Below are 27,453 nucleotides of genomic sequence, written 5' to 3'. Positions count from 1 at the left end.
TAGGATCTTTATCTTTGTAATATCAAAAGTAGAAAAGCATGCTGGGGTTTTACTTTTGGTAGATCAAATCAATGAATTTTTCCTTGAAATTTCAGTATGTTATAATATAGATTATAAGTTTTCAAAATTCAAAATTTCACCAAAAAATTAAACTTCCTCCATTCAATAATGATTTTCTTTCGTTTTTTATTCAATATGGATTTCAATCAGATTATCAAAGCAAGTGTTAGAAAACGTGGGTTTCTTTAAAAAAATGATATTTTTTGGGATTTTTATAAAATAAAATAATTCTGGAAACTTAATTTCCAACCGTGGTTCGGCCGTTTTATTTTTCATTCTATTTTTCAAAGAATAACCCCGAAAAGGGTTATTTCTTAATGAATGGAGCCAAAAGTATATCAAATCATGTTCAAATTTAGTGAAAGTTTGTTTCTACTAGTTTTACAAGGTTTTTAAATGACCCAAAAATTTTCATCTTTTTTGGAGTTTGTTTAATTGGATTATTAATTATTTTAAATTTTGGCTATTTTTAATAAATACCAAATCACTTTAAAAATTGATGAAACTTTCCAGAATTAAAGTCTAATAATAAATGAAAGTTTTCATTAAAAATATTTCAAAAAATATATGGTTTTTACTGTTTTATAATCGCTTCCCCGTTTTACGTGCCATAATTCTTTTTCTTATTAAATTAATATATTTTCAAAATTTTTCTTTACAAACCAGTAACTTTGGTTACTGGAATGTTAGAGAAATATTTTCAACCAATTTTGCAAAGATTTGATAAGGTTTTACAATTTATTTTTATAAACGGGTTTTAACGCCTAGGAAGCAAATTGATCTCTTATATTCAAAAACCAATTTTATGGAGGAGATTTAAGTTTTAAGTTTTGAAATTTTGATAATAAATTCTATAATCTATTATATATCTTCTGGAATTTTTCATTTGATTTTAGGATACCATTAGGTTTGCTTTTTAAGTAATGTTTTGGTTTTATCTGATTTTTGTGTGAATTTAAATGGGCATCAAATCATCATAAAAATTCATAAAAGTCATACAATAGTCTAATCTCATGATTATACTGTAAGAGTTTAAGTTGATATAGGTTACTGTGTTAATCTATAATCTGATTTGAATTTTGAAAAATCGGACATTGATATCTAATCTTAATGATAATTCATGCCAATTTTTCAGTAAGCTTTAATCATCTATATCTTTATTCTGTAAAAGTTTGGATTAATTTAAAAGTGATATGATATAGCTTACTGTGTTAATCCATAATCTGATTTGGATTTTGAAAAATCGGAAATTAATAGCAACTTAATATAAAAATCTATGAAATTTTTCCAGTAAGCTATATTCATTCCTATCTTGTTACTGTAGAAATTTCAATTTATTTCAAATTTTTTTGCAATGAGTTCATTTGTAAAATCATTCATGTGATCTGAAATTGATAAAATCTATTAAAAATTGAAATTAACCAACATCATTATGAAAACTTCCATGGAACCTTAAATTTATGTCACGTATTCATTCCTTAAGCCGCTGAAACAGAAATCTTAGGAGTCTTAGATTTCCCTTGTAAAATGGCCATGCTAGGATAATTTAGATGCCGAGATCGCATCCATAATCGTATCCCAATTGCAATTGATCCTTGACAATTTGAGTATTTAAATTATAGCATATTATTGGCTCCGAGGTCTACTGTCCACGGAAATCCTGAGAAATATGGCAGGCAATAAGGTGCTATAACTTAAGTATTAAATTGCGAAAGGGAAGAGCGCACGATTCCCTTCCATGGATGCAATTCAAGGCTGAAGCTTGCGAACCATAGAGCCTTTGGTATTCCTTAGATGTTTAGGAACCGAAAATCCTTGAAATCTGAAAATCATTAACTTCAACAACTTGATTCAATTTACCTCATGTCTTTCGGAACCGTTGGATTGCGGTTTCCATCGTAAGAACCATTAGAGCCCTATTTAGGAACACTTACGTCATGTCGTGTCCTAGGTTTTAGGGAGTCCTAGAGTTAGGAGTCCAGCCTCATCAAGGGCGTTTGCTATGGATAGCAACCATGCCATAGATCTAGTTACACTAGTCACCCAATTTTTTCCTATGACAAGCCAAGTTACCTAGGATGCAGGATAACCTGCATTAGTCTAAGGGGCAACTTGCACTTAGATAGGATCATATAGCATCTTAGATGAAGTCCTAGGATAATAAAATATTTAACTTGAATTAAATAACTTCTCTTAAAACTGTTGAAACAGTCAATCCAGTCTAGATCAGTGTCTTAGATGAGTTAGGCATAAGTAGCTTAGCTTAGGAGCACCGAACTACGTCGACTCTGATCCCAGTGAGGCTTGGGTACGTAGGCAGCTTGAATGCTTGATGGCATACCAATCACGAGTCGGCTCCACACATAAGTGGGGTTTTGTACATTAATCCTTAAATTAAAAGTAATTAAATCACTTAGGACTTTCCATGAAATTAGAATTTTAGGAGAACTTTCACTTAGATTGAATTCAAACAAATTAAGAAAATTAAGATACACATTTAGGAATTACATTGAAATTAGATCTTAGGATGCATGTCACATAGTTCGCACATTAATATAGAGTTAAATGAGCCATTTAAAAGAAATTCAAAAGACTTAACTTTTGGAATTGAAGACCGATCATCGGGCAGGAATGGTGCATGTGGTGGTAACTCCCCATACCTTCCATTCTCGTAACCAGGTAACGAGTCTAGATTTCTGGTCAATTATGGGTCATAGATCCCTCATCTAGGTGGCGACTCTGTCACTCTCTTTTGTGTGGAATTCGGATTGCCTTAGTGATCCCAAGTTCACGAAAAAGATGAATTAAATCACACCTTGCTAGGCTCGGCGGCTTACCCCTGCCCTTATGGGTACTGGGTTGCACGTTTGTTTGCACCCTATGGCTTCGTTGTTGCCTGGTTGGTTGGGTAATTAAAATCAATAATAAAAAACACATGCCAATCGCGTGGGTACGAGAGACCAAGAGAGAGCGTGGCGGCTCGCGCCTCACCCCTCTCGCGGGATCGGGTCCCACAGTTTGGCGACTCTGCTGGGGACCACCTAACTTCATTAAAACTTCAAAGGATAACTCATTTGAATTTAATTTAACTGGCTCATAAAAACTCTATTTCTTAAATGCTTGGTAGATTAGTTTGTTTACCTTCTCATCACATAATAGTCAAACTTAATCTAACAAAACCTGAAGGCATCATAGATTGCGTAAACATATTGCACACACTTACATCACTTGCATCTCACATGCACACACATCCTATTTTAGGAACCCGGAGTGTTATCTAGCATGGTTGACTGGGATTTCATCACCTGGTGCCTCTGTGCTAGATAAGCATTGCACCCTTAGCCTAGCACCTTTATGGTGCGTAAACGGATCTCTTGTTCACGAACTGATACGCCGGACACTGGTACAGTATATTGAGCACGGATTCGCACTAAGGGAACTCTTGGCCTTACCCCTAAATTAACCAACACATGCATGTAGTATATGGATACACGTGCATCACGTGTGTGAGCCTAGCTTAGGATATCCTACCCATTTGTGTCTAGATTAGGCCATAGTCCATCTTCCAATGGCTACGATCGGTCCTTAGGTACACAAACAAAGTCATGAGTCGAGATTCTCTCTTCACTCCGCTAGATTAGGATTAGGGTTTGATGCCTTCAGGTAACACTGTTAAAATGTACGAAGATTAAAAAACTTTTCCTTTGCGGTTAGGATATAAATCTCGTCTTTCCTAAGATCGCATAGGATTAGTTATTCTTGATCTACCCGTTGAAAGTAACCTTATGTAAGCTATCTAATGTTTTGATCATGTGGCTATCATTCGCCTCTTGTGTGATTCGATTATATCTTCATTCCCTTTCTCAATTGGCAGGAATTGTGTCCCAATCATTTGATTATGCAATCTTGATGATCTGATCGTACTTGTACCCTTAGTCTCTTCTTACTCTAAGGGCAACCTTTTTCAAGAATATTTTGCTAAGTCCTTCAGAGTTCACTCTCATAATCCTTGAACTAGGGGCATCCCCTATGCGAATCTGTCATCATTGTCATGTCTTGGTCCTTTAGAATTCATCTTATTGTCCCAATTACTTGCTTACTCCATAATATTTTTCAGTCATTGAGAAGAAACACTCCATGAATGTCAAGCTCATATACCTCGTGTTCATTATTTCCATGACAGGAAGTTGGCACCATAGCTAAGGCTACTACTCCTTGGGTTCGAATTTCTTCACGGTTAGAGAGGAAATCTGTCTCTCCGCCACCTTCTCTGAGAACCCCAGCAACTCCTCCTTTCTCATCCTCATCCTCGCCAATGGCAGAAAACCAAGATAATCTTCCACCTATTGCTGTTACCGATACTCTCACCTTAATTCTCTAGCAACTTCAAGAGCTCAAAGAGGAGAACCGAGTTATCAAGGCCCAGCTTTCCGAGAAGTTGGCGCCACTTGCACTTAGATAGGATCATATAGCATCTTAGATGAAGCCCTAGGATAATAAAATCTTCAACTTGAATTAAATAACTTCTCTTAAAACTGTTGAAACAGTCAATCCAGTCTAGATCGGTGTCTTACATGAGTTAGGCATAAGTAGCTTAGCTTAGGAGCACCGAACTACGTCGACTCTGATCCCAGTGAGGCTTGGGTACGTAGGCAGCTTGGATGCTTGATGGCATACCAATCACGAGTCGGCTCCACACATAAGTGGGGTTTTGTACATTAATCCTTAAATTAAAAGTAATTAAATCACTTAGGACTTTCCATGAAATTAGAATTTTAGGAGAACTTTCACTTATATTGAATTCAAACAAATTAAGAAAATTAAGATACACATTTATGAATTACATTGAAATTAGATCTTAGGATGCATGTCACATAGTTTGCACATTAATATAGAGTTAAATGAGCCATTTAAAAGAAATTCAAAAGAGTTAACTTTTGGAATTGAAGACCGATTATCGGGCAGGAATGGTGCATGTGGTGGTAACTCCCCATACCTTCCATTCTCGTAACCAGGTAACGAGTCTAGATTTCTGGTCAATTATGTGTCATAGATCCCTCATCTAGGTGGCGACTCTATCACTCTCTTTTGTGTGGAATTCGGATTGCCATAGTGATCCCAAGTTCACGGAAAATATGAATTAAATCACACCTTGCTAGGCTCGGCGGCTTACCCCTGCCCTTATGGGTACTGGGTTGCACGTTTGTTTGCACCCTATGGCTTAGTTGCTGCCTGCTTGGTTGGGTAATTAAAATCAATAATAAAAAACACACGACAATCGCTTGGGTACGAGAGACAAAGAGAGAGCGTGGCGGCTCGCGCCTCACCCCTCTCGCGGGATCGGGTCCCACAGGTAGGTGGAAAGGAAAGTAAGTGAACAAGGCAAGGGATTAAAAAATTGCTTTTTAGTGCTGATATGACCACTGTCAGTGGCAATAGGCGGGAGGGGCAAAAGGGTCTTGGACTTTAAATGAACCGTGAAAAGCACTTCAAGTGGGTCGTTTTGAACTCTCAACTTCTTAGGTGTCAATAGTCCAAAACAAAGCTTTTTTAGGTCATTTACCCAAAAGAGGGCAAATGACCTAAAAAAAGCTCTTTTTTGCACTATTGACGCTAAAGTAGTGAAGAGTTGAAAATGACCAAAGTGAAGTGCTTTTACTGTTCACATCTTTTTTCAGACCCTTTTGCCCTTCTCCAAATTCGAACAAAATGAGTGCCTTTCTCCAAATTTGGACCCTTTTGCCCTTCTCCAAAGTACAGGTTGTAATCACTACACACAGCACTCTCCAACCAACGCCTTTAATGTAAGAAAAAGAAAAAAGAAAAGAGACTACAGGTTGCAGAAGACGGTATCTTTGTGGTAGGTAAAAACGAAAGTACGTGGGGAAGAATGCAAGGGACTAAAAAATTGCTTTTTAGTGCTGATATGGCAACTGTCAATGGCAATAGGCGGGATGGGCAAAAGGGTCCTGAAATTTTAATGAACAGTGAAAAGCACTTCAAGATGGTCGTTTTGAACTATCAACTTCTTAGGTTTCAATACTCAAAAAAGTGCTTTTTTTAGGTCATTTTCCCAAAAGAGGGCAAATAACCTAAAAAAAACTCTTTTTTGGACTATTAACACTAAAGCAGTGGAGAGTTGAAGATGACCAAAGTGAAGGGGTTTCCGTGTTCACAGCTTTTTTCCGACCCTTTTGCCCTTCTCCAAATTCGAATAAAGTGAGTGACTTTCTCCAAATTCGGACCCTTTTGCCCTTCTCCAAAGTAGAGATTGGAATCACTACACACAGCACTCTACCACCAATGCCTTAATGTGAGAAAAAGAAAAAAGAAAAGAGACTACAGGTTGAAGAAGATGATATCTTTGTGGTAGGTGAAAACGAAAATACATGGGGAAGAAGGCAAGGGACTAAAAAATTGCCTTTTAGTGCTGATATGGCCATAGTCATTGGCAATAGCCAGGAGGGGCAAAAGGGTCTTGAAATTTTAATGAACAGTAAAAAGCACTTCAAGTTTGTCGTTTTGAACTCTCAACTTCGTAGGTTTCAATACTCCAAAAAAGTGCTTTTTTATGTCATTTTCCCAAAAGATGGCAAATAATCTAAAAAAAGCTTTTTTTGGACTATGGACACTAAAGCAGTGGAGAGTTGAAAATGATCAAAATGAAGTGGTTTCCGTGTTCACAGCTTTTTTCGTCCCTTTTGCCGTTCTCCAAATTCGAATAAAGCTAGTGCCTTTCTCCAAATTCGGACCCTTTTGCCCTTCTCCAAAGTAGAGGTTGCAATCACTACACACAACACTCTCCCACCAATGCCTTTAATGTGAGAAAAAGAAAAAAGAAAAGAGACTACTGGTTGAAGAAGATGGTATCTTTGAGGTAGGAGGAAAGAAAAGTACGTGGGGCAGGAGGTAAGGGATTAAAAAATTTCTTTTTAGCGCTGATATGACCACTGTCAGTGGTAATAGAAGGGAGAGGCAAAAAGGTCCTGAAATTTTAATGAACAGTGAAAAGCACTTCATATTGGTCCTTTTGAACTCTCAACTTCTTAGGTGTTAAAAGTCAAAAAAAGAGCTTTTTTTAGGCCATTTTCCCAAAAAAAAGGCAAATGAGTTAAAAAAAGCTCTTTGTGGGACTATTGCCGCTAAAGCAGTTGAGAGTTGAAAATGACCAAAGTGAAGTGCTTTCACTGTTCACAGCTTTTTTCGGACCCTTTGCCCTTCTCCAAATTCGAATAAAACGAGTGTTTTTCACCAAATTCGGACCCGTTTGCCCTTCCCCAAAGTAGAGGTTGCAATCACTACACACAGCACTCCCCAACCAAAGCCTTTAATGTGAGAAAAAGAAAAAAGAAAAGAGACTACAGGTTGAAGAAGATGTTATCTTTGTGGTAGGGGACAACGAAAGTACGTGGGGAAGAAGGCAAGGGACTAAAAAATTGCTTTTTAGTGCTGATATGGCCACTGTCAGTGGCAATAGGCGGGAGGGGGAAAAGGGTCCTGAAATTTTAATGAACAGTAAAAAGCACTTCAAGTTGGTCGTTTTGAACACTCAACTTTTTAGGTTTTAATACTCCAAAAAAGTGCTTTTTTTAGGTCATTTTCCCAAAAGAGGGCACATAACGTAAAAAAAGCTCTTTTTGGACTATTGACACTAAACCAGTGGAGAGTTGAAAATGACCAAAATGAAGTAGTTTCCGTGTTCACAGCTTTTTTCGAACCCTTTTGCCCTTCTCCAAATTCGAATAAAGCGAGTGCCTTTCTCCAAATTCGGACCCTTTTGCCCTTCTCCAAAGTGGAGGTGGCAATCACTACACACAACACTCTCCCACCAATGCCTTTAATGTGAGAAAAAGAAAAAAGAAAAGAGACTACAGGTTGAAGAAGATGGTATCTTTGTGGTAGGTGGAAAGAAAAGTACGTGCGGAAAAAGGCAAGGGATTAAAAAATTGCTTTTTAGCGATGATATGACCACTGTCAGTGGCAATAGGCGGGAGGGGCAAAAGCGTCCTGAAATTTTAATGAACAGTGAAAACCAATTCAAATTTGTCGTTTTGAACTCTCAACTTCTTAGGTTTCAATAGTCCAAAATAAAGCTTTTTTAGGTCATTTTCCCAAAAGAGTGCAAATGACCTAAAAAAAGCTCATTTTTACACTATTGACGCTAAAGTAGTGGAGAGTTGAAAATGACCAAAGTGAAGTGCTTTCACTTGGGACTCATTTTCCCTTTTCCAAAGTAGAGGTTGCAATCACTACACACGGGTTTCTCCAACCAACGCCTTTAATGTGAGAAAAAGAAAAAAAAAGAGACTACAGGTTGAAGAAGATGGTATCTTTGTGGTAGGTAAATATGAAAGTATGTGGGGAAGAATGCAAAGGACTAAAAAATTGCTTTTTGGTGCTGATATGGCCACTGTTATGGGCAATAGGCGGGACGGGCAATAGGCAGGAAGGGCAAAAGGGTCCTGAAATTTTAATGAACAGTGAAAAGCACTTCAAAATGGTCGTTTTGAACTCTAAACTTCTTAGGGTTACAATAGTCCAAAAAAGTGCTTTTTTATGTTCACTTTCCCAAAAGAGGGCAGATAACCTAAAAAAAGCTCTTTTTGGACTATTGACACTAAACTAGTGGAGAGTTGAAAATGACTAAAGTAAAGTGGTTTCCGTGTTCACAGCTTTTTTCCGACCCTTTTGCCCTTCTCCAAATATGAATAAATCGAGTGCCTTTCTCCAAATTCGGACCCTTTTCCCCTTCTCCAAAGTAGAGGTTGCAATCACTGCACACAACACTCTCCCACCAATGCCTTTAATGAGAGAAAAAGAAAAAAGAAAAGAGACTACAGGTTGAAGAAGATGGTATCTTTGTGGTAGGTGGAAAGAAAAGTACGTGGGGCAGAAGGCAAGTGATTAAAAAATTGCTTTTTAGCGCTGATATCACCACTGTCACTGGCAATAAGCGGGAGGGAGAAAAGGGTCTTGAAATTTTAATGAACAGTGAAAAGCACTTCAAATTGGTCGTTTGAACTCTCAACTTCGTAGGTGTCAATAGTCCAAAAAAGAGCTTTTTTAGGTCATTTTCCTAAAAAAAAGGCAAATGACCTAAAAAAAAGCTCTTTTTGCGACTATTGACGCTAAAGCAGTGGAGAGTTGAAAATGACCAAAGTGAAGTGCTTTCACTATTCACAGCTTTTTTCGAACCCTTTTGGCTTTCTCCAAATTCGAATAAAACGAGTGCCTTTCTCCAAATTCGGACCCTTTAGCCCTTCCCCAAAGTAGAGGTTGCAATCACTACACACAGCACTCTCCAACCAACGCCTTTAATGTGAGAAAAGAAAAAAGAAAAGAGACTACAGGTTGAAAAAGATGATATCTTTGTGGTGGGTGGAAAGGAAAGTACATGGGGAAGAAGGCAAGGGATTAAAAAATTGCTTTTTAGTGCTCATATGACAACTGTCACTGCCAATAAGCGGGAGGGGCAAAAGGGTCGTGAAATTTTAATGAACAATGAAAAGCACTTCAAGTTGGACGTTTTGAACTCGCAATTTTTTATGTGTCAATAGTCCAAAAAGAGCTTTTTTTAGGTCATTTCCCCAAAAAAGGGCAATTGACCTAAAAAGGCTCTTTTTGGACTATTGACGCTAAAGCAGTAGAGAGTTGAAAATGACCATAGTGAAGTGCTTTCACTATTCAAGGCTTTTTTCAGACCCTTTTCCCTTTCTCCAAATTCGAATAAAACGAGTGCCTTTCTCCAAATTCGGACGGTTTTGCCCTTCTCCAAAGTAGAGGTTGCAATTACTACACATAGCACTCTCCAACCAACGCCTTTAATGTGAAAAAAAGAAAAAAGAAAAGAGACGACAAGTTGAAGAAGATGGTACCTTTTTGGTAGGTGGAAAGAAAAGTACGTGGAGAAGAAGGCAAGCGATTAAAAAATTACTCTTTTAGTGCTGATATGGCTACTATCACTGGCAATAGGCGCGAGGGGCAAAACGGTCCTGAAATTTAAATAAACAGTGAAAAGCACTTCAAGTTGGTTGTTTTGAACTTTCAACTTCTTAGGTGTCAATAGTCCAAAAAAGAGCTTTTTTTAGGTCATTTTATCCAAAATGGGCAAATGACCTAAAAAAAGCTCATTTTTCAACTATTGACGCTAAAGCAATGAAGAGTTGAAAATGACCAAAGTGCAGTGCTTTCACTGTTCACAGCTTTTTTCGGACCATTTTGCCCTTTTCCAAATTCGAATAAAACGAGTGTCTTTCTCCAAATTCGGACCCTTTTGGCCTTCCACAAAGTAGAGGTTGCAATCACTACACACAACACTCTCCAACCAACGCCTTTAATGTGAGAAAAGAAAAAAGAAAAGAGACTACAGGTTGAAGAAGATGTTATCTTTGTGGTAGGTGAAAACGAAAGTACGTGGGGAAGAAGACAACGGGTTAAAAAATTGCTTTTTAGTGCTGATATGGCCACTGTCAGTGGCAATAGGCGGGAGGGGGAAAAGGGTCCTGAAATTTTAATGAACAGTAAAAAGCACTTCAAGTTGGTCGTTTTGAACTCTCAACTTCTTAGGTTTCAATACTCCAAAATATTGCTTTTTTTAGATCATTTTCCCAAAAGAGGGCAAATAACTTTAAAAAAGCTCTTTTTTGGACTATTGACACTAAAGCAGTGGAGAGTTGAAAATGACCAAAATGAAGTGGTTTCCGTGTTCACAGCTTTTTTCGGACCCTTTTGCCCTTCTCCAAAGTACATGTTGCAATCACTCCACACAACACTCTCCCACCAATGCCTATAATGTGAGAAAAAGAAAAAACACTACAGGTTGAGGAATATGGTATCTTTGTGGTAGGTGGAAAGAAAAGTACGTGGGGAAGAAGGCAAGGGATTAAAAAATGGCTTTCTAGCGCTGATATGACAACTGTCAGTGGCAATAGGCGGGAGGGGCAAAAGGGTCCAGAAATTTTAGTGAACAGTGAAAAGCACTTCAAATTAGTCGTTTTGAACTCTCAACTTCTTAGGCGTCAATAGTCCAAAAAAGAGCTTTTTTAGGTCATTTTCCCAAAAAAAAGGCAAATGACCTCAAAAAAGCTCTTTATTGGACTATTGATGCTAAAGCAGTGGAGATTTGAAAATGACCAAATTGAAGTGCTTTCACTGTTCACAGCTTTTTTGGGAACCTTTTGTCATTTTCCAAAGTTAAATAAAACGAGTGCCTTTCACCAAATTCAGACCATTTTGGCCTTCCCCAAAGTAGAGGTTGCAATCACTACACACAGCACTCTCAAACAAAAGCCTTTAATGTGAGAAACGAAAAAAGAAAAGAGACTACAGGTTGAAGAAGTTGGTATCTTTGTGGTAGGTGCAAAGGAAAGTACGTGGGGAACAAGGAAAGGGATTAAATAATTGCTTTTTAGTGCTGATATGACCACTGTCAGTGGCAATAGGCGTGAGGGGCAAAAGGGTCCTGGAATTTTAATAAACCGTGAAAAGCTCTTCAAGTTGGTCGTTTTGAACTCTCAACTTCTTAGGTGTCAATAGTCCAAAACAAAGCTTTTTTAGGTCATTTTCCCAAAAGAGGGCAAATGACCTAAAAAAAGCTCTTTGTTGCACTATTGACGCTAAAGTAGCGGAGAGTTGAAAATGACCAAAGTGAAGTGCTGTCACTGTTCACAACTTTTTTCAGACCCTTTTGCCCTTCTCCAAATTCGAACAAAACGAGTGCCTTTCTTCAATTTTGGACTCTTTTGCCCTTCTCCAAACTAGAGGTTGCAATCACTACACACAGCACTCTCCTACCAACGCCTTTCTTGTAAGAAAAAAGAAAAAAGAAAAGAGACTACAGGTTGAAGAAGATGGTATCTTTGTCGTAGGAAAAAATAAAAGTACGTGGGGAAGAAAGCAAGGGACTAAAAAATTGTTTTTTAGTGCTGATTATGGCCACTGTCAGGGGCAATAGGCAGGACGAGCAAAAGGGTGCTGAAATTTTAATGGACAGTGAAAAACACTTGAAGAGGTTGGAATCACTGCACACAACACTCTCCCACCATTGCCTTTAATGTGAGAAAAAGAAAAAAAGAAAAGAGACTACAGGTTGAAGAAGATGGTATCTTTTTGGTAGGTGGAAAGAAAATTACGTGGGAAGAAGGCAAGGGATTAAAAAATTACTTTTTAGAGCTAATATGACCACTGTCAGTGGCAATAGGCGGGAGGGGCAAAAGGGTCCTGAAATTTTAATTAACAGTGAAAAGCACTTCAAGTTGGTCGTTTTGAACTCTCAACTTCTTCGGTGTCAATAGTCCAAAAAGGAGCTTTTTTTAGGTCATTTTCCCAAAAAAAAGGCAAACGACCTAAAAAAAGCTCTTTTTGGGACTATTGACGTTAAACCAATGGAGAGTTGAAAATGACCAAAGTGAAGTGGTTTCCGGGTTCACAGCTTTTTTCGAACACTTTTGCCCTTCTCCAAATTCGAATAAAGCGAGTGCCTTTCTCCAAATTCGGACCCTTTTGCCCTTCTCCAAAGTAGAGGTTGCAATCAATGCACACAACACTCTCCCACCAATGCCTTTAATGTGAGAAAAAGAAAAAAGAAAAGAGACTACAGGTTGAAGAAGATGCTATCTTTGTGGTAGGTGGAAAGAAAAGTACGTGGGGCCGAAGGCAAGCGATTAAAAAATTGCAATAGGCGGGAGGGACAAAAGGGTCGTGAAATTTTAATGAACAGTGAAAAGCACTTCAAATTGGTCGTTTTGAACACTCAACTTCTTAGGTGTCAATAGTCCAAAAAAGAGCTTTTTTTAGGTCATTTTCCCAAAAAAAAGGCAAATGAGCTAAAAAAAGCTCTTTTTGGGACTATTGACGCTAAAGCAGTGGAGAGTTGAAAATGACCAAAGTGAAGTGCTTTCACTGTTCACAGCTTTTTTCGGACCCTTTTGCCCTTCTCCAAATTCGAATAAAACGAGTGCCTTTCTCGAAATTCAGACCCTTTTGCCCTTCCCCAAAGTAGAGGTTGCAATCACTACGCACAGCACTCTCCAACCAACGCCTTTAATGTGAGAAAAGACAAAAGAAAAGAGACTACAGGATGAAGAAAATGGTATCTTTGTGGTAGGTGCAAAGGAAAGTACGTGAAGAAGAAGGTAAGGGATTAAAAAATTGCTTTTTAGTGCTGATATGACCACTGTCAGTGGCAATAGGTGGGAGGGGCAAATGGGTCCTGAAATTTTAATGAACAATGAAAAGCACTTCAAGTTGGTCGTTTTGAACTCTCAACTTCTTTGGTGTCAATATTCCAAAAAGAGCTTTTTTAGGTCATTTTCCCAAAAAAGGGCAATTGACCTAAAAAAAAGCTCTTTTTTGGACTATTGACGCTAAAGCAGTGGAGAGTTGAAAATGACCAAAGTGAAGTGCTTTCACTATTCAATGCTTTTTCGGACCCTTTTACCCTTCTCCAAATTCGAATAAAACGAATGCCTTTCTCCAAATTCGGACCGTTTTGCCCTTCTCGAAAGTAGAGGTTGCAATTACTACACATAGTACTCTCCAACCAACGCCTTTAATGTGAAAAGAAGAAAAAAGAAAAGACACGACAGGTAGAAGAAGATGGTACCTATGTGGTAGGTGAAAAAAAAAGTACGTGGGGAAGAAGGCAAGCGATTAAAAAAATTACTTTTTTAGTGTTGATATGGCTACTATCACTGGCAATAGGCGGGAGGGGCAAAACGGTCCTGAAATTTTAATAAACAGTGAAAAGCACTTCAAGTTGGTTGTTTTGAACTTTCAACTTCTTAGGTGTCAATAGTCCAAAAAAAGAGTTTTTTTAGGTCATTTTATCAAAAAAGGGCAAATGACCTAAAAGAAGCTCTCTTTTTTACTATTTACGCTAAAGCAATGGAGAGTTGAAAATGACCAAAGTGAAGTGCTTTTACTGTTCACAGCTTTTTCGGACCCTTTTGCCCTTCTTCAAATTCGAATAAAACGAGTGTCTTTCTCCAAATTCGGACCCTTTTGCCCTTCTCCAAAGTAGAGGTTGCAATCACTGCACACAGCACTCTCCAACCAATGCCTTTAATGTGAGAAAAGGAAAAAAGAAAAGAGACTAGAGGTTGAAGAAGATGGTGTCTTTGTGGTAGGTGGAAAGGAAAGTACGTGGGGAAGAAGGCAAGGGATTAAGAAATTGCTTTTTAATGCTGATATGACCACTGTCAGGGGCAATAGGCGGGAGGGGCAAAAGGGTCTTAAAATTTTAATGAACAGTGAAAAGCACTTCAAGTTGGTCGTTTTGAACTCTCAACTTCTTAGGTGTCAATATTCCAAAGAAGATCTTTTTTTAGGTCATTTTCCCAAATAGGGAAAATGTGCTAAAAAAAGCTCTTTTTGGACTATTGACGCTAAAGCAGTGGAGAGTTGAAAATTACCAAAGTGAAGTCCTTTCACTGTCCACAGCTTTTTTGGACCCTTTTGCCCTTCTCCAATTCGAATAAAACGAGTGCCTTTCTCCAAATTCGGACCCTTTTGCCCTTCTCCTTTGAAGAGGTTGCAATCACTACACATAGCAATCTCCAACCAACGACTTTAATGTGAGAAAAAGAAAAAAGAAAAGAGACTACAAATGAAGAAGATGGTATCTTTGTGGTAGGTGGAAAGGAAAGTACGTGGGCAAGATGGCAAGGGATTGAAAAATTGGTTTTTAATGCTGATATGACCACTGTCAGTGGCAATAGGTGGGAGAGGCAAAAGGGTCCTGAAATTTTAATGAACAGTGAAAAGCACTTCAAGTTGGTCATTTTGAACTCTCAACTTCTTCGGTGTCAATAGTTCAAGAAAGAGCTTTTTTTATGTCATTTTCGCAAAAACGGGCAAATGACCTAAAAAAAGCTGTGGAGAGTTGTGGAGAGTTGAAAATGAACAAAGTGAAGGGCTTTCACTATTTACAGCTTTTTTCGGACCCTTTTGCCCTTCTCCAAATTCGAATAAAACGAGTTCCTTTCTCCAAATTCGGACCCTTTTGCCCTTCTTCAAAGTAGAGGTTGCAATCCCTGCCCACAGCACTCTCCAACCAACGCCTTTAATTTGAGAAAAAGAAAAAAGAAAAGTGACTAGTGGTTGAAGAAGATGGTATCTTTGTGGTAGGTGGAAAGGAAAGTACGTGGGGAAGAAGGCAAGGATTAAAAAATTACTTTTTAATACTGATAGGACCACTATCAGTGGGAATAGGCAGGAGGGGCAAAAGGGTCCTGAGATTTTAATGAACAGTGTAAAGCACTTCAAGTTGGTCTCTCAACTTCTTAGGTGTCAATAGTCCAAAAAAGAGGTTTTTTAGGTCATTTTCGCTAGAAAAAACAAAGAAGAGAACCGCATTGGGTAACGTTAAATTCATAAAATTCTTCTCTAGAGTGCTTCGGTCACTCACACGAGCATGTACTCTATATGAGCATTGTTGGTTGGTGATAGTGATTGTCCGGTCCCACATTGAAGGGAAGATCGTAGCCACTAATTCTAAAAGGGGACTATTTTAGGGACGAATAAGATAGTGGCCACATGCGGAAAAAGTATAGTAAGGCCATCTATTTGGATAATCTAAACCATGTATTTGTTGGAAATTTTATATGATGTGTGTGCCAGAAGTCAGGGCCCACTGCTTAGAATGATCCAAACTGCTCATTTGATGGGCCACAATGTAAATAGGCAGTATCCTACAAATCATATCCATAGGATGATCCTAACCCTCCGATCTGAAAAGGGATTGCATATTATAGAAAACCCATCCAAGTGGAGGGCTAGGATCATCCTATGGAGATGATTTATTGGATACGGCCTATTTATGTTGTGGCCCATCAAATGAACGGTTTGGATCATCCTAAGCATTGGGCCTCACTACACCTCTTGGAAAATTCAAAAGCTATTGTTTTTGTTGTAGCCTTCTAAGAAATTTAACTTACAATACAATGTAAGTAGAACCTACTAGGACACTTCGATGGATGATCCAATTCTAAATGGATTGGACTGAGACACAGTAAGTAGGATTCGACGTACTACGAATCCAATCCAACCATTAAGGAATTTGAATGGATCGTGACTGACACCCCCCTAATTTTAATGGGGTGTTGAGAGCTTTATAGGAATTGTAATAGCCTTTGATAGCTGGTTAAAGTATAAATGCAAGGTGAGGTTGTCATATTATCAAAACATACTAGTGCAAATATCACTAGCCTATAAATAACAGGATTTGCTAAGGACTTTTGTAGAAAGGCATTTCGCGGTTGCTTGTTGGATGAGAGTAGGGCCACTTTTTCTCTCTTTAAATAAATATAATAGGGAAAATGTATAGGAGCCGTTGTGTAAGGCTTTTGATGCCCCACTTTTTCAAGAGAGAAGGGCCACTTCGTAAGGAATTTGCCTTAATAATTTAATTCGTATGAGGTGGCACTCCTCTCTTGAAAAAGATTGGCTACAAAATTGCTTTTGCGAAGTTGCCTACACCATTTTTTCAAGAGAGAAGAGCCACATGTGAATTTGTCTTAATCATTTAATTCATATGAGATGGCACTCCTCTCCTAAAAAGGATTCACTGCAATTTTACATAGACAATCCCAATGTATAAACATTGGATAACAAAATAATGGAGATATGAATTTGAAATTAATGATGTTGAAAGTGACAATCCAAGAGGGGGGTGAATTGGCTAATTAAAAATTTTGAGCTTAATTACATGGATTATTAAAACTAATTTATTAATTAAGCATTAATTAATCTAACCCTTGTTCAAATAATCAATATATTGAAAGCTAGGGTTTAGATATTACTTTAAGCTTATATGCTCTAACCCTTGTTCAATAAAACATTAATACAAGTAAAGGGTAGAGATTACAAATCACCAAATGTGCAAAGGAAGGAAAAGAGAAAGCATGCCACGAGAACACACAATTTTTATAGTGGTTCGGTCTATCACAAGACCTACTCCACTCTTCCAAGTTTGTCACCTTGGGTGCTCCACTAAAGGTGAGGTTCTTCAATGGCAAACCTCCAAGCCATACAAACCCAACTCTTCCAACTCCAAAGGGAACAAATCCTTTCTGCACAAACCCTTGACGAGGGGACACACCCTCTTACAATGATTCACTTTTCTTATCGGGCCGAATCGAAGACCCTCAACAAATGAAGGACTACAAATAGAACTCTCTCAATGCCTCTTAATAGGCGGATTACAACTTTGTAGCTCACAACTCTCCATGATAAAGATAAAATGTAGAGGCCTATGGAGATCCTCTTGATGGAATGTAAAAATACAAGTTCAAAGAGGTAAAACCTTTGATATAAAAGTTTTGGTTCAAGAAGATAAGATTTAATCTTACAAAATGATATTTATAAAGGTTTTTATGATGTATATATAGCCCATTTGAAAATATGACCGTTTCGGGATAAAACTGTAAAAAAGTGGATTGAAAATGTCAACCTACAAAAGCCTCAACGGCTAGTTTGCCAGACCGACCGGTCAACCAAGGCACAGCGGTCGTCCGCCCCTATCGGGTTCCCTTTTTTTATTTTCAAATTTCTTACCGTTGGGGTCGACCGACCCATGGCGGTCATCCAGTGAGGGTTACCTGTTTGATTAAAAATTTAAGCTCAAAAACTTTCCGTGGTCGATCGACCCCATGGCGGTTGCCCACCCAAACCATGCTGTCGCCCGGCTTATCCCGGTCGACAAGCCCGCCTTTGGAATCCAAATTCTGGATTTTCAGCCTTGCTTTCGTGGTCGCCCGGGACACCCCGGTCGATCGGCCCTGTGTAAAATTCCATTTTAACTTTAAAAGATCAGGGGCTTTTGGGCCATGGTCTTTGAGCTAAAGTCCTAGGTTTTCAAACACATTTTTGGGTGTGTTGATGATTTTCAAAGATGTAAAAAGTTACGTATGAAACCATTTGAAAACCTTTTGAAAATGCATTTTACATAAAAATAAGAGGACTCCAAATACATTCTAAAAGTGGATACCATTGAGTCTTCTTGGAATATCTTTGCTCCTTTGCACTATCTTGGACTACTCCGGCTTGTGAGTGAACTTCTTGAACTGATTTGGCTCTTGTGACTTCCTCCAATCTTTAAACATGTTAAAAGATGCATAAGGTGTCACCAATGGCTAGTTCAACTCCAAGCTTCTTCTTGACACTTTGTTAGGCGACTTGTGGGATCTTGAACTTGAGCTTCTTGACTTGAACATCCTTCAAATGGTGATGTCTTCAAATGTATGTGCAAGCTCTTGAACATTATGTGTGTGGATTCGCAAGTCATGTGTTGTGTTGAGTTGTGTAATGGCGATATGATATATTAAATTCCTGTATATAACACAATATCTCAAAGCAACACATTAGTCCACAAATGCTTATCAATTTGGGTTTGCTAGCATCAAAACAAGAAGGTAAGGTGAATGATTGAACCCATGGGAACCCTTGGGCTTACATTCTCCCCCTTTTTTATGATGGCAAACAAATTGATTAGGGAGACATGAGATATCAAGATAATAGATATATGGAGATTAAATGATATACAAATAGAGCATTGCTCCCCCTCACTATATGCACAAATATAATATATGAATGTAAAGCATAAGCTGTATATAAAACATGGACTGCCTAATCAATTCCAAAAACTCTCTCCCTTTTGGCAGCAGCAAAAAGGAAGGATTTTCACAGTTAAAGTGTAAATAGTGTGTCAAGGTAAATAATAGCTTATCTAAGTTATGTACCTAGTGTATGATATTTCATTAAACCTCATATGATGCTTATCAAAGAATAAAACAAAGTAAAATGCATGATAAGCCAATTTTTTTTATTTGAGATGTTTTGCAAATTAAGCACAACTATTGGGGTAATACATCATGTGAGCATATCATAATGATCTATAAAAATATAAAAGTATAACCATGTGGCTCTCCCCTTATGTATTTGTCATTGGCCCTAGGTGAAACCTACGTAATAGGGCATGATAGGGTACTATGGTGCAAAAGGTGAATGATTTGAACTCTTGAGCTTGATTTGCAACTTTGAAGCAGATAATATGCTAGATTTATGATGTAACCATTTAGGTTTACAGGTTGCTTCATACAAGAGTTTATACATATGAGAGTGAAAGCTCCCCTGACAATGTGCAGCTAGTCTAACTGTGATAGCTTAAGGCACATAGAGCCCATGATTTGAATGTAACCACCTTTAACCATTCAAAATTGCTCTATTCACAAGAGAATCACAATTTGATTAGGAATGGATGAATATTAGACAACAGATAATGACAACCAAGAGAATATGGTATAGTAAACACATGGATACAGAAGAATGAAACAACAGATAAGTGCACATTCATTGTAATCAAGGAACATGTATATATAGATGAGAAACATGAGGTTCCATATACATGAGCAACAGATGGAAGAGACACACCCTCTTCTCAACCTATCATAACATCATTAGAGAGACACAGATGGGCGTGAGATACATGTACTCATCACCACTTCAATAGATACAATCAACTAATCTCTGAATCATGAACCAAAAAACAATATAAAGCATAAGGCCACTTGTGGCAAACATCCTGTGCATCCATAATAATGCCATAGATGGCATATCCATCCACAAAAACATAAAGATAAAAGCCCCTACTGGGCATGTCCATCCATCATAACATCTAAAAGCCCATCTAAGGCAAGATCAACATCCATGAAGAAAAAGATATAACATAGTCTAAAGGCCCATACTGGGCAAGAGGAAGAAGCTGAAATAAGAAGATGATGATCAAGCAGCGATCAAGATAAGGCAGGCTCCAGTACGCCTGCTGTTGAGAAGGTGCTAAGCATCTATCACTCCTAAGGAGGGCCCTCGTCAAGAGGAGTCCTGGAATAGTATCTGGTGGTTTGGCCCCTCTGATAGTCTCGCATCATCTTAGCATGCTGCTCAGCTCTGAGTCTCCTGTCCTCTCTCAAAAACTCCATCATAGCAGAGTGATCAATGGCTCTCTAGCTCTCTGCAGTCCCGAACCCAGTGGTGAGGGTCTCTAGTCCAGTCGTGAGAGTGTTTAGGCCAGTTCTCAAAGATGCAATATCTCTGGCAAGAGTCTCATATGAGCCAGTGAAGGGAGCCTAGCGCTGCTGCTCCTGTGTGCGAATCTGCTCCTGCATCTGGGCCACTAGTTCAGCTTCAGCCATAGCCTCATCAACCTCATCTATTGTAACCCCACTAGGACCATCTCCACCTGGTGTATGGATTCTCATAAGAGTAATGGTGGTATGGTTGAGTACGGGATCAGGGCTCTCTGAGAATGCATTGTTTAGGTTGATTTTCTTACGCCTCAGGAGCTTAGTAATTTGTATCCCATAAGGAAGACCACCCTGTCCTCTTTTGATAGCCTCATCCATGTAACCTAGAATGATGAATCCTAGGTTTAACTGAATCTTTTTCATAATGCAGTGAACCAGGAGGGCTTCAAAGGGTTTTACTGCATCAAAATTTCCTGCTCGAGGTGTGATGTTAGGCTATAACTTTGTGAACTAACCTTGTAGTAGGATTCATCACATTGGCATTGATGTTCAATTTGTCACTTGGAGGAGGAACGGTTCCAAGTGTCTCATATACTTCCTTTTTTGTGAAATGTTTTTCAATTTCGTCCTTTTTCCAAAAGAAGATCATTCTGCCATCATTAGGCACATCAAGCCAAGCACAAAGCTCTTTCACATTTAGCCCAAATTCATTTCCTTGCATATATGTATTCATCACTACTCCTCCATGGGCAATATCTAGATTAGCGTAAAAATACCTAACTAGTTCAAGATAAACCAAGGAGCTATAGGTGAGAAAGAAGGTCCAACCTTGGAATTCAAAAAGTGGTAGGAAATCGAACTTCTTAAAGTCTTGGAAAATGACTTTTCGTCTAGAGATTACGCCTCGCTGTTGAAAAACGGCGAATCGATCCATAGCCTTCTTGTTGAAGAAGTGTTTGGTGGGGAACACTTCCTCTTCAGGTTCATTCCTTGCTCTTTTGCCCTTTTGTGCGGTGGATTTCCTTGAAGTTGACATTTTAGGATTTAGGGTTTTGTGAGAATGGTGAGGAAATCAAGAAGAAATGTGAGATTTTGATGTAGGATGATGGGAAATAGGTAGATGAGATGAGAAATGAGAAGGATCGAAGGATTTATGAAGGATATGAGGAGAAATATGAGGAGAGTGAGCTATGGGATGATTTAATGGAGAAGATAAGGAAAGAAGATGAGAAAATGAGAAATCAAGGAAGGGGAATAGATCAAACTCACTTAATACCCTTACTTCTTGAAGCTTTGGCACTGAAAATTAATTTGGGGACGGAGAGGAGCAAAAACCCTAGGAGAAAGAGAAACCGCGGAAGTTAGAAAATGTCTCGCGGAAAGGGTTTAAAACCCAGTTTTCGACCGTCGCGGTCGACCGGGCTATGGCGGTTGCCCGCTGCGACCCGCCTGACTCTTTTTATTTTTCTTTTGTTTCCCTACCGTAGTCGCCCGCCGAGGCTCGGTCGACCGCCACACCCCTGTTTTGGATTTTTCAATATCTCTGAAGGGATTTTGTGGTCTAACCCATTTTCTCCTATTTTTCTTGGGTTTATGGGATTCTAATGGACATATATACTTGATCCCAAGACTATGTGAGGACTCCTAAAAGTCTATTTCTATATCCTTACATTTAGACTTATGTGATTGAGTTGACATATGTTTCCATGAAGATCTTTGAGGATGTGATTTTGATGGATTTTGCTAGATACAAGATATGATATGTGTTTGATCTATGTCTAGCAAGATTTGACATATTAGTTCTTCTAGTTGTGGATGCTAAGTGCACAAGTGATGTGTTTTTGCACTTAGATGGATTTTTCTAAACGATTTTCAATAAAGCACATATTATAGTCTAAAAATAAATATAGCATTATTTTCTTTATAGACTATAGATAATAAATGATGTGATCACTAAGCTCATATGAACATAGATACATTCTATTGAATCAAGTATAATTATATGTATCTAAGCTCAACTTTTAAAAGGATATGTCTTTTAAGCACATGTATTCTGGATACAAAGAATGATGCAATAACATGAAGTATCTAGAAGAAGTTTATATGATATAGCAATTAAAGCACAACCCATTATATTGACATATTCAATGAATAGTTTGAATGGGAACCTTTGGAACCCAAATTACTTTGGTTCCATACAAGTTTGTTGCGGGAGTGCATCTTTTCTTACCCAAACAAACTTGTTTGATTTCACAAATCTAAGCTTACACCTAGATTTGTGATGTCCCATCTACCACAATAATTACAACAATAATGATAGGTAGATGAGGAGCAACTAGAACCACAAGAAAACACATGTGAACATGCATGTTTGTCTTTATCTTCTTGTAATATTTGGTTCTTTGTAGAGAGTTCTTTATTTACTAGTTTTATCTCATTTAATTGGTTTTCAAGAAAATTTATTTTATGAGATGAACTTGTTTTTTATTGTTCTTCATTTTCATAAACAAGTTTATATTTTTCATTTAAATCCTTGTTTGTATTTTCAAGGCTTTCTTTTTCTTTTCCAAGGATATTACATATTTTAATTAAGTCATCATTTTTATTTATTAAAACTTTGCTTAATTGACTTAATTTTTCATTTATTTTTAAGCTTTCATTAACTTCCGATTTCAAATTTTCAATTTACTTTTCCAAATCGAAAATTTAATGTTTGAAAGAATTTTTTTTTGCACAAAATTTTTGTATAGTCTCCTTTTGTTCAAGAACAATAGTTTTAACATTTGAAGAGAGACTATCATTTTTCTCATAAAAATTTTCAAGGTTAGTCCAAATATCTTTTGCATCTGTACATGATGATATTTTCTTAAAAGAATTGGGACATAGTCCACAACATATTATAACAATAGCTTTTGAATTTAATGAAAATAATTTTGCATCATTTTTAGTAATTTCCTTGGAATAAAAAATCCCCTTTCAATGACATCTAAAATGTCAAAATCTATGGATTTGAGATAGGCAAGCATTTTTACCTTCCAAGCTCTATAATTCGTTCCATCAAAGAGTGGAGGAATTAGAGAGGATCGGCCTAACTCAAAATCCATTTGGATTGTCACGAATCTTTTCTCTTGTAGATTTAACTTTAAAATCTCTTTAAGAGCCTTAGCTCTGATACCAAGTGAAATGCAAGTGTGACAACCCAAGAGGGGGTGAATTGGCTAATTAAAAATTTTGGGCTGAATTAGATGGATTATTAAAACTAATTTACTAATTAAGTATTAATTAATCGAACCCTTGTTCAACTAATCAATATATTGAAAGCTAGAGTTTAGATATTACTTTAAGCTTATATGCTCTAACTCTTTGTTCAATAAAACATTAATACAAGTAAAGGGTAGAGATTACCAATCACCAAATGTGCAAAGGAAGGAGAAGAGAAAGCACACCACGAGAACACACAATTTTTATAGTGGTTCGGTTTATCACAAGACCTACTCCACTCTTCCAAGTGTTTCTCCTTGGGTGCTTCACTAAAGGTGAGGTTCTTCAATAGCAAACATCCAAGCCGTACAAACCCAACTCCTCTAACTCCAAAGGGAACAAACCATTTCTGCACAAAGCCTTGACGAGGGAGCACACCCTCTTACAATGATTCACTTTTCTTATCGGGCCGAATCGAAGACCCTCAACAAATGAAGGCCTAAAAATAGAACTCTCTCAATGCCTCTTAATAGGCGGATTACAACTTTGTAGCTCACAACTCTCCAGGATAAAGATAAAATGTAGAGGCCTATGGAGATCCTCTTGATAGAATGTAAAAATACAAGTTCAAAGAGGTAAAACATTTGATATAAAAGTTTTGGTTCAAGAAGATATGATTTAATCTTGTAAAAGGTTATTTAGAAAGGTTTTCATGATGTATATATAGCCCATTTGAAAATATGACCGTTTGGGGCTAAGACTGTAAAAAACTGGGTTGAAAAAGTCAACCTGCGAAAGCCCCAACGGTTAGTTTGCCTGACCGGCGCAGTCGACCGAGGCACAGCGGTCGTCCGCCCCTATCGGGCTCCCTTTTTTTATTTTCAATTTTCTTACCATCGCGGTCGACCGACCCAGGGCGGTCGTCCGGCGAGGGTTACCTGTTTGATTAAAAATTTAAGCTCAAAAACTTTCCGCGGTCGACCGGCCCTATGGCGGTCGCCTGCCCAAACCATGCTGGAATGGTTCTGTTTCAACAGAACCATTTTCGAGGTCGCTCGGCTTACCCCGGTCGACCGACCCGACTTTGGAATCCAAGTGCTGGATTTTCAGCCTTGCTTCTGCGGTCGCCCGGGACACCCTGGTCGATCGGTCCTGTGTAAAATTCCATTTTAACTTTAAAAGATCAGGGGCTTTTGGGCCATGGTCTTTGGGCTGAAGTCCTAGGTTTTCAAACACATTTTTGAAGGGGTGGCCAGAACCGAACCAGACTCGAAGAACCGAACCGGAACCGAACTGTTTAAAAATACTTTGGGTCCGGTTCGGTTCCACTGATGAAGAACCGAACTTATTCGGTTCGGTTCCGGGTCTAATGTTCTTGGTTTGGTTCTGGAACCGAAGAACCGAACTTTTAAATATATATATATAATATTTTTTATATTTCTATTATACATATACTTATTAATATAATTTACTTATAATATTAATAAGTAATAGTTAATACTATTCTTATAATAAGAAAGTAACTTATATTATAACTTTAATTAAAAGTTTTTATAAATTATAATTAGTAATTAGTAATTAGCCATTAGAACCGGAGAACCGGACCGGACTGAACCGATTATGTTCGGTCCGGTTCGGTTCGGTCCTACTATGTACTATGGTTCGGTTCGGTTCTTATGGTTCATGGACCGGGAACCGAGAACCGAAAAAAAAAAGTAACCAAGGACCGAAAACCGAACCTATTGGCCACCCCTACATTTTTGGGTGTGTTGATGATTTCCAAAGATGTAAAAAGTTACGTATGAAAACCTTTTGAAAGTGCATTTTACATAAAACTAAGATGACTCCAAATACATTCTAAAAGTGGATACCATTGAGTCTTCTTGGAATGTCTTTGCTCCTTTGCACTATCTTGGACTACTCCGGCTTGTGAGTGAACTTTTTTAACTGATTTGGCTCTTGTGACTTCATCCAATCTTTAAGACATGTTGAAAGGTGCATGATGTGTCACCAATAGCTAGTTCAACTCCAAGCTTCTTCTTAACATTTTGTTAGGCAACTTGTGGGATCTTGAACTTGAGCTTCTTGACTTGAACATCCTCCAAATGGTGATGTCTTCAAATGTATGTGCAAGCTCTTGAACATTAGGTGTGTGGATTCACAAGTCATGTGTCGTGTTGAGTTGTGTAATGGCGATATGACATATCAAATTCTTGTATAGAACACACCATCTCAAAGCAACACATTAGTCCACAAATGCTAATCAATTTGGGTTTGCTAGCATCAAAACAAGAAGGTAAGGTGAATGATTGAACCCATGGAAATCCTTGGGCTTACAAATGTGATTAAAGAGAATAAATAAATATAAGAAATAAAAATATATAAATTAAGAGATAATGATACTAGACAAAAGATGTTCATTAATAAATCAAACTTGATAGTTTTTCAGAGAATTGCTAGGGAAACCGATAGTAGGACCTATATGGGGACAAAACAAATAGATTTTTGCCACATCATCCCAAGTGACGTGAGAAATCCCTTAGATTTAGAAAAATCAAGAAAAAAGTAAATTTTTTGTACACATGGCATTTTCTCATTGTAGGTCCCATGCTCGGTGGTACTCTCGGCCTCCGTATCAATTTCCTTTTGTCATATATAAAAGTAAACATTGCAAAGATAAATATGATCGTGTCACGATTACAATTGAATCCGTTGAACAAATTTACAAACATATAAGTCAATCAAGCATCAAGTAGAGATTCAAATGTGATGAGGCATGAATATAAGTAATAAATAAATAGCATATAGAGCATAAATAAGATAATCAAATGAATACATTTTCATAAGGAATTTGCTAGCTTCCATCGCAAAAGGCATTTAGTGGATGATCTGTTGCATCTGATAGCAGCCATAGGCCCACAGAGGCTCACTTTTCAGCAGATTTTGTCTTCATTCACGAGGTGGCTGTTGTCAAATGCAACAGACCATCCACGAAATGCCTTCTGCGATGGACACTAGCAAGTCCCTTTTAATGAGCACTAGATCATATGAATTACATGAGATTCAAGCATAAATAATAAAATTAATTAATTAAAATATGAAGCAAATAATGAATGATTAAGACTTAGATCAAATAGATAACATAAAAAATATAATAAAATAAAGAATAATACTTTTTTGGTAAGAAAGATGGGATCGAACCTGCGACCTCAAGGTTGAGGAGAAACAAAGCCTCAACCATTGAGCAACAGGCCCAAACCCAATAAGAATAATCTACTCAACTCAATTAAACCTTTGTCCCAAACTAGTTGGGGTCGGCCAATAAAGAATAATACTATGAACAAATGAATAGAAAGAGTCTAGTGCTTCTCCTATCCCTGTGATTAGTTGGGCCGGGGGCATATAAAGGGGTGGATTTATAACCTCACTTTTTGTAATCCTATATCTTGGAATGGGACTATTACTACGTGGGTTGCCACATGATGGTTTATAAGATTAACAGTCTGGATTTCAGATGCACACGCCGAGGGAACCAAAAATTGCATGTTTCCTATGTATCCATGCAGCGGTTTGTGTAGTTGTTCTCGAAAAATTAATGGCACAAACCGGATGTCAACGTGTAATTGAATTAGTGAGTTGAAATTATGAGAATGAACAGCAAAATAGAGTTGCAAATGAAAATTTGAAAGTAAATAATTGAAGGGTATTTTACTTGTAAATCATAATTTTTGAATTATACTCCATTTAGTCAGAGCGAATCCTGATTTATCCAAAAAAAGTAAGAACTTTTAAAAAAAGAATAGTTGCAATAAGTCCCTAAATACTACTTCAACGCATAGTTGCGAAAGCAGGTTCGGAAAGCAGAAGCAAGGGGTTTAGAAAAGAGAAAATGCTGGGACAGAAAGGCTGAAAAAAAAGAAGTAAAGAGATAGGTGTGTGAAGCGTCATTGAAAGGTAAAATGAAGCATGTAAGAAGCTTTATTGAAAGCGACCAAGTACATAAAAAAGTAGAATTGTGATAGGTTAGGGAGGAGTGGTTAATATAGGTAAGGATTACAACTAGAAAAGAAGACTTTGTCACTAATTAGAATTACAAGTTCTAGGATTCCAATAGGGGTGGCGAATTATTAGGAGGCTGAAGTGAGAGCTGTTCATCAAGGCATTAAGTTAC

Source organism: Tasmannia lanceolata, unplaced genomic scaffold (assembly GCF_043159265.1).
Source record: "Tasmannia lanceolata isolate RefF3 unplaced genomic scaffold, GAP_Taslan_0.1 ptg000024l, whole genome shotgun sequence".
Classification (NCBI taxonomy): Eukaryota; Viridiplantae; Streptophyta; class Magnoliopsida; order Canellales; family Winteraceae; genus Tasmannia; species Tasmannia lanceolata.
The sequence above is the reverse complement of the archived record's forward strand: the minus strand, read 5'-3'. Positions refer to the sequence as shown.